Genomic DNA, 17,063 nt, shown 5'->3' with positions numbered 1-17,063 from the left:
GCAGACCTTTGGCCTAACAGGACTCCAGACCACGTGGGTAGTTGGTTCTGTTTGTTTTAAACAGCTGGTCTCTCTATCTTATTAAGACAGGTTTCCATGGTGCTGGTCAGCACACATGGACCATTAAGGCACATTATAGCTGGGACACAGATAAAAGAGGGAAGAGTTTCCAGAGGGGAGATTATTTAATAGCCACCAGGGGTAGAAAGAGACTTCAGAAGGAAGATGACTAAGGATTGGTCTAATTTTGAAAACATCTTCTAATTCTAAAGATTCTTCAAAACCTTTGTTATTTTTCCCTTAAAATTTTTCCCCCTTAGGTTAAAACAAAACAAGATAATCCATCTTCAACATAGCATTATTTAGATCAGACTGAGATTTGACAAAATGTTCTCATAACATTATCAAATCGAAACCAATTATCAATCAAAACCAATTTGGATTTAGACGCCAGTTCAATTAAGCCTGAGTTTTTGAGGTTAAGATGGACTTCATCTTAAAACAGAAAAACAAATCACTAGGATTTTTAGGTAACTTGAAATTATTTAGTGACCCTGATAATGTCTGTGCCATATGCTTCGAAAATCATCAAAAGCTGTACTAGTCCTTCTTGAACAATGAAAAGTGCTTAACCCGTTGGTTCATTTACATTTGTATGCATTCCACCTAAATGCAAATGTGACTGAATGGTTTCTTTCTGGGAGTCCCATTCTTGGCACACCAGGTCCACCACTCTCACCCCCTGGATTCCTGGCTAGTTTGAATGAACACAATGGAATGTCAACTGTCCAGACAATGTCTTTCTGTGCAAGAGCTAGACTGTCACCAAGAGGGTTCTGGGGAGCTCAGCCATGGCCTACAGCCTGCCCGTAGGACTGGTGCATCCGTACTTCATTAGAGCCCCGTGAGGACGGACAGTGGGTGCACAGGCTCTCGAAGGTAAGATTAATGTAAGGCTCTTATGCAGCATCATGTGCTTCCATGTTTGCATTTGTTTGTAAAGGATATGCTCTCTTAAACTTACTCCTGGATTTACCTGGTGATGAAGTCACCCAGTGGCTAAATGTGTATGCAAATTAGTAGGTGTGGGTTACAGAGTCACTAATTGGAAGATAAATTGCATGAATTTTGAAAAGTAGTCTAAAATGAACAAATATGCACCCAACAAAAGGCTAGTTCAATTAAGCCTAAATACTAGAAGTTTAAAATAAATTTCATGTTAAAATAGGAACAGATAATTTCAGAAAGTACTATTTAAATCACTAGGATTTCGGGTAACTTGATAACTTATTTAATAGCCATGGCAAGAATGTCAATAAGCCAGATGTTTTATAAATAATCAAAATTGGTTCTATTTCTTCTTGAATTAATGAAAGATGTGTAGACTGGTGGTTTCTTTAAATTTTATTTAAGATTGATCTGATTTCACTTTCACTTTTTTAAGATTGATCTGATTTTTGAGAGAAGCAAAGAAACTGGAGCATTAGTTCTTACTCAGCTTCTTAATTTTACCCTTAAGGGTAAAGTGAGCAAAAAGTGATCCTTCCATAAAAATTCTATTTTCTGCCCTGGCTGGTGTGTCTTAGTGGATTGAGTGCTGGCCTGCGAATCAAAGGGTTGCCGGTTCCATTCCCAGTCTGGGCACATGCCTGAGTTGCAGGTCAGGTCCCCAGTTAGGGGCATGTGAGAGGCAACTGGTTGATGTATCTCACATCAATGTTTCTCTCCTGCCTTCCCATTTCTCTAAAAATAAATAAATACAATCTTTAAAAAAGCCCTATCTTCTGACCTCACCTCACTAAGATGCCATCAGACCAGTGAGGGTGGCTGGGGAATTCCTTTCCCAAAGCCTCCTGTCCTCCTTTCTTCTCTGGTCTTCGTAAGACATGCGGTGTTGAGTCTTTGCTAGCCTAACAGGTACCTCATTGCTCACACTCTCCCTAGTATTACTTCACATTTTCATCTGGATGAAGACAAAAAATTGTTAGGATTAGGCCTAGATAAATTTTCTTTCCACTGTTTTCATTTCCACGTGTTTCTGAGACTGTTTACTCCTATTTTTTTTAAATCTTCCTTAAGAATAAGACTATTTTAGAGCTCAGAGGTGAGGGGATGCGATTAACATTATTTTGAACAGGTTCAGTTCTATCTTGCAATTTTAAAGTATTCAGAAGGAAAGGACCACACCCCTGTAGGAGGCTAGATAAGAAAGTATAGGGTCTGGATTAAGGCAACTGGAATAGGAGAGAGCACTTTTGTGGACTGAGAGATGGAGGGTCTAGGCACAGTAGGAAAAAATAAACATAGTTGGAGTCAAATTATGAGCTCTACTCCTTGCTGATTCTAAGATGTTGGGCATCAGTCTGCTGATCTCAAATGCTGCACACTGCTTCACAATATGGGTAGTACCACCACCCTGGGGGCATCTTTCCGATATAGTTGTGCCTCAGAATTATCTTTTTAAATAAAACTTTAAAAATTGATTTGAGAGAGAGAGAGAGGAAGGGGGAGGGGGGAAGGGAAAGAGGAAGGGTGTAAGGGAGAGAAAGAGAAACACTGATTTGTTGTTCCATGTATTTATGCATTCATTGGTTGATTCTCGTATGTGCCCTGACTAGGGATTGAACCCACAACCTTGGAGTATCAGGATGATGTTCTAACCAACTGAGCTATTTGAGCAGGGCTCAAGAATTACTTTTTAATTTTTTATTTTAATAAAATTTACCACTTTAACCACTTTGAAGTGAACAGTTCAGTGGCAATTAAGTACATTTAACATCTTATGCAATCATCACCACCCTCCATCCCCAGAACATTCTCATTTCCCCAAACTAAAAGTCTGGGCTACTAAACAAAAATCCCCCATTTCTACCCTTCCCCAAGCCTTTGGCAACCCCCATCCTACTTTTCATTTGTACAAATTTGACTACTTTACGTACCTCATCGAAGTGGGATCATACAGTATTTGACCTTTTATGTCTGGCTTATTTCACCTAGCATGTCTTCAAGGTCCATCCACATTGTATAGCATGTGTCCCAAGCACTATCTTTTTTTTAAGATTTTACTTATTTATTTTTAGAGAGGGAAGGGAGGGAGAAAGAGAGAGAGAGAGAGAGAGAGAGAGAGACATCAATGTGCATTTGTTGGGGGCCGTGGCCTGCAACCCAGGCATGTGCCCTGACTGGGAATCAAACCTGCGATGCTTTGGTTTGCAGCCCGTGCTCAATCCACTGAGCTATGCCAGCCAGGGTGCAAGCACTATCTTTTAAAATTCTTATTATTTTTTTTCATCTAGCCCTTGCTGGTGTGGCTCAGTGGACTGAGAACTGACAAGCAAACAAAAAGGTCAGTGGTTCAATTCCCAGTTAAGGCACATGCCTGGTTTGCAGGCCAGGTCCCTGGTTGGGTGCGTGCAATAGGCAGCCAATTGATGTCTCTCTCACACATTGATGTTTCTCTTCCTCTCTTTCTCCCTCCCTTCCCATCCCTCTAAAAATAAATTAAATAAAAAACAATACAAATTTAACTTAAAAATAAGTAAAATACATATTATTGTATTCATAAATTACTGTTTTCACTTATCCTTTATGTTATAGGTGGGGCATTAACTTTTTAGAAACTATGTGTACAGGTAGGTTTTATGATCTAGGAATTTTATTTCCGCAAAGAAAAGGAGGCCCTGGATCTGACACACTGCTCTAGATATGTGATGGGGGTGCAGAGCTGAAAGAGCACCATAAGAAAGAGGCGGGACGAGGACACTAGGGCTGAGCAATCCCAGCCCCAGAATGCAGAGCGGCCCTGGGAACTGAGAGCAGGAGCAAGGAGATGCCTGGCAGAGAGTTGTGAAAAGTCCCTGAGGCAGCTCCTGAGGACTCAGAGACATACGAGGGGAGACCTCAAAAAACCCTGGGATTTATTTATTAAAAATTATATAGTTATTCTTAACATGTTTAAACTTCAGTCACCTTCAAAGTACTCTCCATTTGATGAAATACACCTATGGAGACATTTTTTCCAAAAACTGCTCAAAACAGTTTTGAACTTGTTGACTTTGATGCCTTTTAGTGCTTCTTTTGTTTTTTGTTTTACCTCTTCCACAACAGTAATACATTTCCCTCTGAGAACTTTTTTCATTTGGGGAAACAACAATAACAACAAAAAAGTAGCACAGGGCAAGATTGAAGGGTGGGGCACAGGGGTCATGCCATTTTTTATCAAAAACTTGCTGAACCCTCAAGTGCATTGTGGGCAGGTGCACTCATAAAATCACCCATCATGAAATGGGCAAATAAGCTGAATTTTTTTTCTCTTCCAAAAAATTTCACTGCAGCTGAACGCAGCCTCTCACGACAATGCCAGCTGGTGCACTGATACAGATGGGTTCCTAGAACACTCACCTAATGGGAGAAGCCTGTTCCACAAGGGACCTGCCCTCCAGAAGATAATTCCATTTTGGGGGTCCCCCTTGCAAAAGTAAACCATGTGGTCACATAAGCAGAGATACAATTAAGTAGGAACAGAGACACTTGATTTATATTGTAGCTATAACAATGCTTTATGAATTCAATAATAAATGCATGGCTGGCCCTGGCCAGGCAGCTTAATTAGTTAGAGTGTTGTCCAGGTAGGCCAAGGTTGTAGGTTTAATCCCAAGTCATGGCACATACAAAAATCAACCAATGAATAATGGATATACAAACAAGTGTAACAACAAATGAATATTTCTCTCTCTCCCCCCCTTCCTATCTTTCTCTGCATTGTATATGTATACACAGCAGCATTTTACAGCCCACGAAAGTGTATGTGGGTCTAGAGGGGCATGGGCATGTGCTAGCCTACTTGCTAGGTGCAGTCACCCTCAAGCATCCCATTCTTCTGGAAGAAGGTACAAGGCATAGAAGCTGTCACTTTACTTCAGCAGGGCTGACTGTGTACCTCTTGCCACCCACAGCCTTAAATTATTCCCACACCGACTCTCAGATCACAGCCCTCGCAGCTGGGTCCAGTGTGCAGGCACAGGGAGAGGGGCCAGGCAGGGTGCGGGTGGGAGGCGGCGCTTGGCCAGTAGGGCCAGCGCCAGGAGATCCCAGGGCGGCGAGAGCCAATTTGCCCTCTTGGGATTCCATGGCTTTCTTTACTGGGCTGTATGGGTTCCTTCCATCTGTGTAAGCAGAGCCCTCAGCTGGTGCTGTCCGGGCACCACCAGGACCCTCAGTGCAGTTCAGAAGATAATGCAGGTAAGTGTGTCCTGGGGAAGGACACCCCCTACTGTCGCCCTCCTTATTGCATCCACGTCCGTAACAAGAATGTGGTGGACAAAGTGGGCAACCGGATACTTCTGGCCATCAAGCGACAGAAGGAAAAGGTGCTCATTGTGGGGCATTGCTTGCCTGGCCCTCAGTGACCCTGAGGTTCAATTCCAACAATGTGCCTCACTGAGGACAGGGGGAACCCTGTGGGGACCTGAATTAAGACACCCATCCTCACCAGCCTACACCAGAAGGCGAGTTTTCCAAGACGCTGGCCATTGCTCAGAATTTTATGTCAGCAGAGCCCAGGCCACAGGCTGTAGCGGGGCTCACGAATGGGACAGTTCTGGAAACCGCGCCTTGCTGATGGGGAGCTTGGGGTCCTGTGGCTGAGGAGCAGTGTCCTGCGATTCGAGAAGAGGGAGGGAGGGAGGGAGGCTCAGCGTACTTCTGTTTCTATTATTTAAGCTTTAAACCACACCCTGTCACTATGTTTGGCCAAAAGGTCCATATGGTTTTTTCTGTAAAAGACACATTTTTCATTTTTCACAAGTAACTTCATTGATTTGGATATTTTGAGTATGCCCACTGTTTCCCATGTGGTATAATATTGATTGTTTTCAATTAATGTCTCAATTTGATCATTATCAACTTTAAATGGGTAGCTGAATGTGGAGCATCATCCAGGGAGAAACCTCCAGCACAAAACTTCGCAAACCACTTCTGACATGCTTGATCAGTCACAGCACTTCGTCTACATAGTGCACAAACTTTTTTTGCTTTTCAGTTAACTTTTTACCTTTCTTGAAATAACAAAGCATACTATGCCAAAAATGTTGCACATTTTTTCTATCTTCAATATTAAAATGGCTATATAAAAATTCACCAATTTTAATTACGTTTTTTAAAAAATGAACACTGATATGACAACTGTCACAATAAAATATAACAAAATTGTTTTGAATGAAGTTAACAGCAACTAAGCGCTACTAGAGCCATGTTATGGAAGAAACTACATGAACTTTTTGGCCAACCCAATATACTAAAGATCAAAGAAAGAATGAACCTGAAGAACATACAGTGCCATTAGAATGAAAAGTAGTCATCAGCAGGGAAATTGGTAGACCACATACTTCAGCAGTTCACCCAACCTTTGTAAGCTCAGCCTGAAAATGGTCAAAAAAACATCTGAGTGCCAGGCGCCAGCTGGGTGCTGGGGATGGAGCGATGAAGGGGGACTCCGCCCCTACCCTTGTGAAGTGTCCCAGCTTCCTTACCTGTTTCTTCTGTATCGTTTCCTGAGGAGTTGGGACACTTCCAACATAAAAGTCCCCAGTGTGTTTTGTAGATAAATCCAGTTTTCACCAGCCTTTCCCATACTTTCATTGAATATGTTATATGGTATAAAGGCCTAACAAAAATATACTACTTTTCAATTTAAGTTAAAATTAGGTATTTTTAAATATGTGTGGATTTCCTTCCCCTAGAAAATTTAGAATCCTTTAGTGGTTTGGGGCCTTCATTCTAGGGATTATTTTCATGCCTGAATAAACCACACATCATTTTTAGAAAACTGCTATATTATCTATAACAACTTATTTTTGGCTAAATATTCAACATAATTTGGAACATGGGACAAATTTATTCTACCTTACTAAAAGCAGCAGCTCTGTTTTAGTTTAATTATTGATTAGCTTTCTAGATTTCTTATGTATTATGTCCTGTCTTCCTATCAAGTTCCTATACTAGTACAAGATACTACAATTTGGAAAAAAATACTCAAAAGGAAAAAAATCAACTAGCTTGTTTTAATGAGCATGTTCTGTAGATGTTTAACATCACCATTAACGAGTCACACGTGGCCAGAGCAGTAAAGATCCTCGCTCGTCTAAAGCAGGAGCATGCTGGCGAACACTGCCCAAGGCACAAAGCTGGTAAGTGGGCAAATGTGCACTGACCTGAGTAGTCAAATTGCAGCAGATGTTGAGATCTGCAGGGAAATAAATGCAAGGTTAGAGAAGCAAGAAAAGCATAGACACCATTGAGAAAATCTAAAGGAAGTAGGGATAAAGTTAAGGAGAGGAGATGTCCAATCATTCATGTAATAACCACAGGAGAATCGAGGGACAGTAGTGTATTGGTGGGAGATATGAGTAGGGAATGAAGTCTCTGAAGAAAAAGAAATGCAAGAATGTTTAATTTTCGACATGCAGATTTTAATATGTGGTGGGGTAAACGTAGGTTTGCAGTTGTTCCTATGGAAAATAATACAATAATTAATAAATAACAAGAACAAACTCTGTTTCACATACTCATGACTATAAACCTACTTTTGCCAACCCTGCATAATACAACAGATAAAAATGAGTTGGGTTTAATAATTCATCAACCTTAAAGATAGAAACTAGAGACCTTTTATGTCACAGGCTTCCCAAAGGCAATAGGAAGCTGTTTTATTTTTATGTCTTCTAAATGTCTACACTGCTCTTTGCCCACAGAATGCACTTACTGTCACCTCCTCAAAGAGGCTGTCCCTGACTGCCCAAAATGAAGTTACCTCCCAACATTACCTTTCATTTCATTTCATTTTCTTCAAATACCATTATTTAAAAATCACCTTGTTTATATAAGGGTTTGCGTATTTACTGAGCTCTGTGAGAGCAGAGCCTACATGAATGGTAGGGAATATTTGCCATCTGAATGCCTGAACTGTTCAACCGAGTTGTAATTAGGAGGAGTCACACATACGCAAAAACGAAAGTCACGGAATGTAACAACCCATTCCAATTCTATTCCAGTAACACCCCTGCCACTTACTGTGCAACCATGAGCAAAACAACAAAAAGAACGACCTCTCCAAGGTTCTTATCTATCAGTGCGTGAACCAGTATCAGCGCTGCTTTCCCCATAAAAGGTGGCTGTGAGAGTTGAATCAGAAAATGTACCTGCATATCCTTTTCGGAAGTTCATTGAGAAGGGACTGAGAATGAACACCTGAATGAATTACCAAAATCCCTCCAGACCACATCACCACATCACGACACGAACAACAACAACAAAACAAGAAACGTACGCGGGGTTGTGCATCCGCATATAGTCAGCATTCAACAAATCTCAGCAGGTAAGTTCTGACACTTAAATCAATACACGACACAAAAATAAACCTGGGTCAGAGAAGTTGTATACACCTCTTTTTGAGTAAAAAATAGAAAAACAAATTAGAAAATCTTGGTGAAAAAGCACTGTGATTACTTTTTATTCTTCAAAGTACAGTCGTCCCCCCTTATCTGTAGTCTCACATCCTGCCAGTTCAGTTACCTGCAGTCAACTGTGGTCTAAAAATATTAAATAGAGGATTCCAGAAATAAACAATTCCTAAGTTTTAAACTGTAATTCATTCCAAATGGCACGATGAAACCTCACGTCATCAGCTCGGGAAGTGAGTCACCGCTCCGTCCGGTGCACCCACACCGTACACGCTGCACACCTGCCGGCCACGTGGCAGCTCCCCAGGGGCCCGGCTGGCTGCCTGCCTGTGTTTCAGCAGCCCTCGTCTGACTCAGTGACATCCCAAAGTGCAAGCGTAGTGATGCTGGCAATTCGAAGATGCCAACGAGAAGTCGTGAAGTGCTTCATTCAAGTGAAAAGGTGAAAGTTCTCAACTAAGTAGGGAGAAGGAAAAAACCACAAGCTGAGGTTGCTCAGGTCTACGTAAGAACAAATCTGTGAAACTGTCAGAAGAGAAATCTGTGCTAGTTTTCTGAGAGGAACTGTTCACAAAACTTTCACTATAGTGTGTTTTTATAATCACTCTACATAATCTCTTACTGTGCCTAATTTATAAATTAAACTTCATCATAGGTATGATGTACAGGGGCAAAAGGAGGTTTACAGCTGTTCATATGGAAAATAACACAATAATGAATAAATAATAACACAAGAATAAACTCTGTATTTTGCATACTCACAACTCTAAACCTACTTCTGCCCCACCCTATTTACAAAAAATATATAGTATATATAGGATGTGGGGGAAAAGGGGGCTCTATGGAAAATAACCTCACAGAGTGATTTTATCATAAATTCCTAACCGGGGAGGTCACGGTAGTCAGGCCCCAGGCATACAACTTTTTTAGAAAAAGGTTTATTTTTGCTTTAAGCAAGCCCTGTTCATTATTTCTGTACACCTAGGTTAATGTACCTTAGAAAGAATCGGAACCACCCTCAAGAAAGTACATAATCTTGTTAAATATCCCATAATCCAATCCTCACCTTGCTTTCTCCCACCTTCATTTAATCTCACATTCCTCTCCTTAATTTCAAATTTATAAAAGAAACTGCAAAACTGTCCTTTTCCAGAGCATTTGAGATCTTGCTTCCTGGCAACTGTCATCAGTTTTGCACAATTAAACTCATAAAAATTCTCTCCAGGTTTGTACATTTCTGACATTGACATGTACTTGGCATAGCAGGCAGGATTCCAAAGAAGCCCACACAACACACTCTGGAGATCTGGACCCAGAGCTAGGTATCAGCAAGGGCCCATTGTGCCCCACCAGCTCCTGCTTTGACTGCTTGAACTCAGGTTACCATTCTCTCAGCATCCTGGTCCTACCTGCTTTAAGTAGTGGCTCCTGACTTTGAGCTGTTCTTAGAAAATCCTCAAGGTGGGTAGGGTTAAAATACTCTAGGGAATGGGAAAAAAAATGGGTTGCTGCTTTAAATTTCAGCTTTTACTTGGGTTGCTTACTGAGAGTCTGAACAACATCTCTGCTGGTTAAACGAGAGACTGAACTCTAGTTCAGAAAGACCGAGGACACTTGTTTCCAAAGAGTCAACGGAATAACGATAGTTGTTTCAGATCCCCAAATCCAATGTGGCAGAGACAGGTGGCAGGAGGCATCCAGGGTGGTGATGCAACCAATCCCAGAGAAGCTGGCAGGAGCCCCAGGGGAGTTTGCTTCTCATTGTGAAGGGCAGGGTGCCCTGGAATGGGTTCACGCAGGAGTTGGCCCCATGCCTTAGGAGTTGCATTTCATTGGTCACGTTGCATAAGGTTGTGTCTGATTGGTTAATTCTTGGTACCAGAAATCCTTTTCCTCCAAAAAAATTATTTATTTAGTTTTAGAGAGAGGAGAACGGAGGGAGAAAAACATCTTGCAAAACTCTGCAAGAGATCCTTTGAATATGGATCAGTTGCCTCTTGCACACCCTCAACTGGGGACCTGGCCCGAAACCCAGGCATGTGCCCTGACTGGGACTCGATCCACAGACTTTTTGGTTTACAAGGCCACAGCTCAATCCACTGAGCCACACCAGCCAGCACTTAATTTTTATTTATTGATTTTAGAGAGGCAACTCTTCAGACTGTACAACCCTATTGTAAATCAATTTTTAAATGTTTCCAAAACTGTGCAACCATCATCCCCAAGGCTGGGGACTTATAATGGGCCCCGCGGCTTTTCTTCCTGTCAGAACCTTACAGTGAAGAGAGATAAAAGCAATAGGAGAGGTCAACTCAGTAGCCCCATCCTGACTCAGCATATAATTACTTTCTCAGGACTCTGCCACACAATAACCTTGATCCTGAGTTCCAAAAGTTCCCCAAAAGAAAGGCAAGATGCTCTGGCCAGGTGGCTCAGTTGGTTGGAATGCAGTCCTGTACACCAAGAGGTTGCCGGGTTCAATTCTCAGTCCGTACACACACCTAGGTTGCAGGTCAGGCCGTGTATGGGAAGCAACTGATGGATAGTTCTCTCTCACATGGATGTTTCTCTCTCTCTCCCCCCCCCCCCCTCTCTCTAAAGTGAATAAAAACATATCTTCAGGTGAGGATTCAAAAAAAAAGAAAGAGAATAAAGCCAGTACAACTGCTACTAGCAATGTGAAAGAACTAGACTGTTAAAATGATAAAGGAGTCTGTCTCCTCATTGGAAAATGAACCCTATGAGTTAACTGGGTTCTGTTATGTGAGAACAGTTTCATTCCTCAAAAACATAACTCTGTTTCTACTGTTACACACTTACATTGTAGGCTATGATAAGCTTCAGTTTATTGTCCATGGAAATTCTTGGACGTTACCCTGGTTCTAACACTTATATAACCTTTCTGTGCCTTAGTACCTTTACCAATCAAAAAAAACCCCAAACACTTAAGTGACCTATACAATCCCTTTCACTCCTAAATTACTGTTACACCTTTTTTCAGGCATTTAAAAGTGGTCTTACCACACTGTTATAGATGAGTGGATAAAACAACTATGAGACATTTATGCAATGGAATTCTACTCAGCCATAAAAAAGAAGAAAATTTTACCCTTTGCAAGAGTATTATTGGATGGACCTGGAGAACATTATGCTAAGTGAAATAAGCCAGTCAGAGAAAGACGAATACCATACGATTTCACTCATGTGGAATCTAACAAACAAACTGAACTAACAAGCAAAACAGACTCATAGATGGAGAGCAGATGGCAGCTTGTGGGGGCGTGGGGAGGGTAGGGGGTGGAGGGACTGAGCAAAAAGGAAAAAGGACTCATGGACATGGACAACAGTGTGGTGATTGCTGAGGGGAGGGGAGTATAAGGGGACCAAATGGGAATGGAAAAATATATGATAAAGATTATATATATATTTTTTTAAAAAGAACAAAACAGGCCAAAATGAAGTCATTTTTGCTAAGCCACATCACCAAACTAAAACTTAATAAGTAACTTAATTGCAGTTTCAGCCTCTCCCAAAAGTGAAATTTTATTTTATTTTTAAGATTTTACTTTAAAAGGTTTTATTTATTTATTTTTAGAGGGGAAGGGAGGGAGAGAAACATCAATGTGTGGTTGTCTCTCACACGCCCCCTACTGGGGACCTGGCCCAAAACCCAGGCATCTGCCTGACTGGGAATCGAACCAGTGACCCTTTGGTTTGCAGGCCAGCACTCAATCCACTGTGCCACACCAGCCAGGTCTATTTATTTATTTTAGAGAGAGGAGAAAAGAGGGAGAAAGAGAGGGCAAGAAACATCTATCAGCTGCCTCTTTCACATCCCAACTGGGGACCTAGCCTACAACCAAGACCTGTGCCCTGACCAGGAATCAAACCAGGAACTTTGGTCCAGAGGCTGGAGCTTAATCCACTGAGACACACCAGCCAGGGTCTGCAAGTGAAATTTTAAACAAATCAGTCTGGAATTTCCTGGTCTGCAGTAGTAAAGTAATCTGCCTGATAAGACCCTGGCTGCACCCCGCCCCCCCCCCCCCCCCCCCCCCCGCCCTCCGTGTGGGAAGGTGTCCTTTCCTGAAATAATCCACACTCTTTCTACCTATAAAAACCTTCCATTTTTTACAACTCATCAGAGCGCCCTTCTAGATGCTAGATGGATGCTACCTGATTTATGAATCACTTAATAAAGCTAACTACATCTTCAAATTTACTCAGTTGTATTTTGTTAACAGATTTGGTGACAGCTTCAGGACCAAGTGAACTTCTGATGGCATTCAGAACCAAGTGAGCTTTTGAAAAATTTGTTTTTTCATTGAGTTTTAGAGAGAGAGGAAGGGGGTGGTGACATCAACCTGCTGCTCCATCCACCCATGCATTCACTGGTTGCTCCTTGTATGCACCCTGACCACAGACCAAAGCTGCAACCTTGGTATATACAGGCCGAAGCTCTAACCAGTGCGCTACCTGGCCAGGGCCCACGTGAACTTCTGACAGCGTTCTGGAACAATGAGAAACACAGGCACAGCGCCCACAAACCCCATTTTGAGTCCACTGTCCTCACTGCACTTTCCTTGGGATGTTGGTAAGTCCCTCCCAGTTTTTCGCTCTGCTCTGAGTTCGGCTTCAGATGTAAATGGCTTTCCCACAACCAACGGAGATAATTAAAGCAGCAATTTGCAACCTTTTTCATGTCATGGCACACATAAAGTAATTACTGATATTCTGCAGCACACCAAAAATACATATATATTTTGCTGATCTGTCAAAAAAGGTGTAATTTTTATTTATAAAAATAATAATAGTAATTACCTACACTTTTGCTCCAAAGTGACTTTTTAAAAAAAATCAGGTACCTATACTTGTACACAAGGATTTTTGGCCCTCAGGGGGTAGCTCAGTTGGTTAGAGCACTGTCCCAATACACCAAGGTTGTGGGTTTGATCCCCAGTCAGAGCACACACAAGAATCAACCAATGAATGCATAAATAAGTGGAACAACAAATAAAGACTTCTCTTTCTCTAAAATCAATAAATTTTAAAAAATTTTTAAGGATTTCTGACACCAAGAATTAACCAATCAGACACAACCTTATTATGCGACATGACCAATAAAGATGCAACTCTATTATAGGGCTATATATTTATGGTTCAAGAAAGGGCATTCACATCAGATGGCTATTGTTGTATTGGCTGTTGTCTTTTTTTTTTTTTTTTAACAATCTAAGGGAAAAGAGGTCAGTGCCCCTGACTAAATAGTCAGGTATTGCATGTTTTAATAGTTCTTGTAGCACACCGGCTGAAAATCACTGAGTTAAAGGATTCTGCCTGGAGCCAGCTGAGTTAGCGGACAGTTCCTCCCAGAGCCAAGCCCCTAGCCTTTCAGACCGCAAGGAAAATAGAATATGTTTTTAGCTACAAAAAAGTATGAGAAGTAAAGATGTATTTTTGTTAAGGGAAATGAGAATAATTTTGTCTTAACTAGAATTTCTGGTTACAAAGGATAAACTACATGTACACAAGAAAGTTGTAAACAAAAAGAGAATTTTACCTTGTGTAATTAAGCTGGCTAAAAATTGAATTATTGTTACTAAGGTTTTCAAAATTAAACTTTAATATCAATGGTGTATTCATATAAAACCAAAACTTAATTCTTTCCATCTGTTAAAGGTTTTCCTTTTTGAGTAATCTGTTGAGAAAGCAAAATTCCGTGTTTTATCAAAATAATTTTGTGTTTTATATTGTCTTAATCAAGTCTGTTTCAGAAAACAATCTTTTTAATAGTAAGAGCTAACTTTCTGTATATAACTTTGTTTTTTTAATTTTTATTTATTGATTTTAGAGAGAGAAAGGGGAAGAGAAACATCGATTTGTTGTTCCACTTATTAATGCATTCACTGGTTGATTCTTGAATGTGCCCTGACCGGGAACTGAACCCATAACCTTGGCATATCGGGATGATGTTCTAACCAAATGAGCTACCCAGCCAGGGTTATATTTGTAATCCTTCATTGTCACTTTGGTAAAATATATAATTGAATATTGTTTCATAATAATCTGTGATCCTTATTTATTTAGTCAAGTGTCCAAACCTTTTGATATTTTTGACAAACCTCTGAAAACCAAATTCTAAAAGCAGTCTTTCTGAACTCCAAACTAACTTAGACATTTCTCAGAGAGTCCCTGAGAGAACAGGAGGAAAATGTGCAAGGCAAAGAAACTCTGGTCTAGATCCAGAGTCACTGATAACAGTCAGCATTCCATTTCTGACCCAGTGAAGGAACAGCAGAATCTTTCATCAAAAGAACAGGAGACTTAGAGTCTGGGCAGGACCTGTGTACAAATTCCAGATCTGAGCATAGCTCACTGAGTGACCTTGGACAAGCATACCTTAGCAGAGTCATTTCCTTATATCTAAGTATGTAGTTACCTATTACACTTATCATACTCATCCCTGTAATGGTCACGTGAGAGTTTGTGAAAATGCTTGACAAATGACAGAGTCTTGAAAGTGTTACCTGAATCTCCCTCCACGGAAGCCACAAAGAGACAAAGGCATGTACACTATTCCTTGTTTGCCCCGAGCTCTGGGCTTGCAGCAGTATTCCTGCTTGGCCCACAACATGAAACGAGGGGCCCTAGCTAGTGGGGCCTAACAGCTCCATTCCATTATTGACCCAGGAGAGCATTTGGCATTAATCAAAGCTATAGAATATCTCTTGAGGTGCTACATGCCTGACTTACTGGCTCGTATGTCTCAAATTTGCATTTCTAATTTAAAAAGACAACTTGTTTTTTCCCCAATTACAAGTTGTTCACTTAACTTGTCAGCAGGCACATGACTCCATCTATAATCACAACATTAGCCAAAGAGATCCTTCTATCAGGTCAAGGTTCTCTTGAGAACAATCAATTACTATCTGCCATAAAACCGATGCAAATCTTACCAGAAATTTTTTGAAAACAGGCTAATCTATCCATATACCATAGATTTCAACACACGAGTCAGTCATTCTCTTTGACAGGGAACTACATGGGCTTAAAACTTAAAAACTAAAGCTACCCAACTCGCATGTGTTACCAAGTCAAAGAATAATACAGGTAATAAACAGCCGCTTCAAAGGTGAGTAGTGGTGAAGCAATTAAAACTAAACTATTAGCCTCTCATTGAGGATGGAGTCTGAGAAACCCCTGAGAAAAGTTACATCCGCACTGCCCGCCCTGTGGTCAGTGCTCTACCAAAGCTGCGAGACCCGTGGCTCCTGCATCCTCATCCCGTTCTCACACGCACCGCCCCAGGCTCTTCGAGACTCTCAGGTACTACCCAGCAGGGCAGACGCCAGTTGTCTACCTTTCCCCATTGAGGAGGATGGCCACCAGGAGTTCCTTTTCCCTCCTTCCATATACTTGCAGTTTATGACAGAGACACAGAAATTTCTTCTATTTATCGGGTTATAATTTCAACATATGCATGTAAAGCCTTGGTTCAAAGCAAAACACATCAAGTCTTTCCTCCATCAACAGGTGGCATTAAGCTATTCAATTATTCTGAGGTTTGCTGAGTTTGAGCTTACAGTCGTACCTTGGTGCTCACTGGCTTCAGAACTCGTCAAACCCTGTATTCGTCGCATTTTGACAAGAAAAAAATGTTGCAGTACTTGGTGCTTGCTTGGAACTTGTCGCATTTGCTAGAACTTTTATGAGTCACAACGCTGTCCCTCAAGAGAAAATGCTTCATCGTTTGGTACTCGTTGGTTTTGGCAACTCATCACAAGTTCTGGAATGAATTAAAGATGAGTACTGAGGTACCACTGTACTTGTTAAGTGTGTAATGACTACAAATATCATAACGTCCCTCTAGGTACAAAGTGTGAAAAAGCATTATGGTATCGAAGCAAAGAATTTTAAAGAATAAAATGGCGAGAAAATTAATTGCTTATATGAAATTGCCAGTGGAATAAAAAGATCAAGGGATAAGCTGATACTCGAGGGTCATGGTGAAAAAGAAGGAGCCAGCCAAGAAACTGAGAAGGAGTGATGGAGAGGGAGGAGGAAAACTAAGAGAAGCTAATGAAGGAAGACTGGATGAGGACAAGCCATAAAAATGTAACCCAGAAAACAAAACAAAACTCAGGCAAAAGGAGCACCTTATAAAAACTGAAGCAGCTGCTACTAGAAATGGTTATTTACAAAGTTAGGTCTCGCCTAAATTGATCTTACAATGGAGATTATAAATGGGTAGGCCTAAAAGATAATTTGACAGCTCCCAAGGAGCAATATGATTCTTCTTCCCCACCCCCTAATTTGAGAAAGAGAGGAAGGGAGAGAGAAAGAGAGGAAGAGAAACATCAATGTGAGAGAGAAACATCGATTGGTTGCCTCTCGTACATGCCCCGACCTTGGATCTAACCGGCAACCCATGCATGTCTGCTGACCAGCAATCAAATCAGCAACCTCTCAGTTCACTGGATGATGCCCAACCAACTGAGCCACACCAGCCAGAGCTGATTCTTCATCTTTAAAAGTGAACTACTGAATGATAAAACCTTCAACCTTGCTATGAGAACAAGATTGCCATAAAGCATACATATTCCC

At 41.1% G+C, this 17,063-nt stretch overlaps 1 protein-coding gene and 1 pseudogene across 2 annotated transcripts in view; one reads left to right on the top strand and one right to left on the bottom strand.

The window, feature by feature from the left end:
- SLC16A10 (solute carrier family 16 member 10) overlaps positions 1-17,063 on the bottom strand; it is a 102,986-nt gene that overhangs the window by 20,055 nt on the left and 65,868 nt on the right. The gene's annotated exons all lie outside the window — the stretch shown is intronic.
- LOC114494070 lies at positions 5,123-5,620 on the top strand (annotated as a pseudogene).

Source organism: Phyllostomus discolor, chromosome 4, assembly GCF_004126475.2.
Source record: "Phyllostomus discolor isolate MPI-MPIP mPhyDis1 chromosome 4, mPhyDis1.pri.v3, whole genome shotgun sequence".
Classification (NCBI taxonomy): domain Eukaryota; kingdom Metazoa; phylum Chordata; class Mammalia; order Chiroptera; family Phyllostomidae; genus Phyllostomus; species Phyllostomus discolor.
The sequence above is the reverse complement of the archived record's forward strand: the minus strand, read 5'-3'. Positions and strand labels throughout refer to the sequence as shown.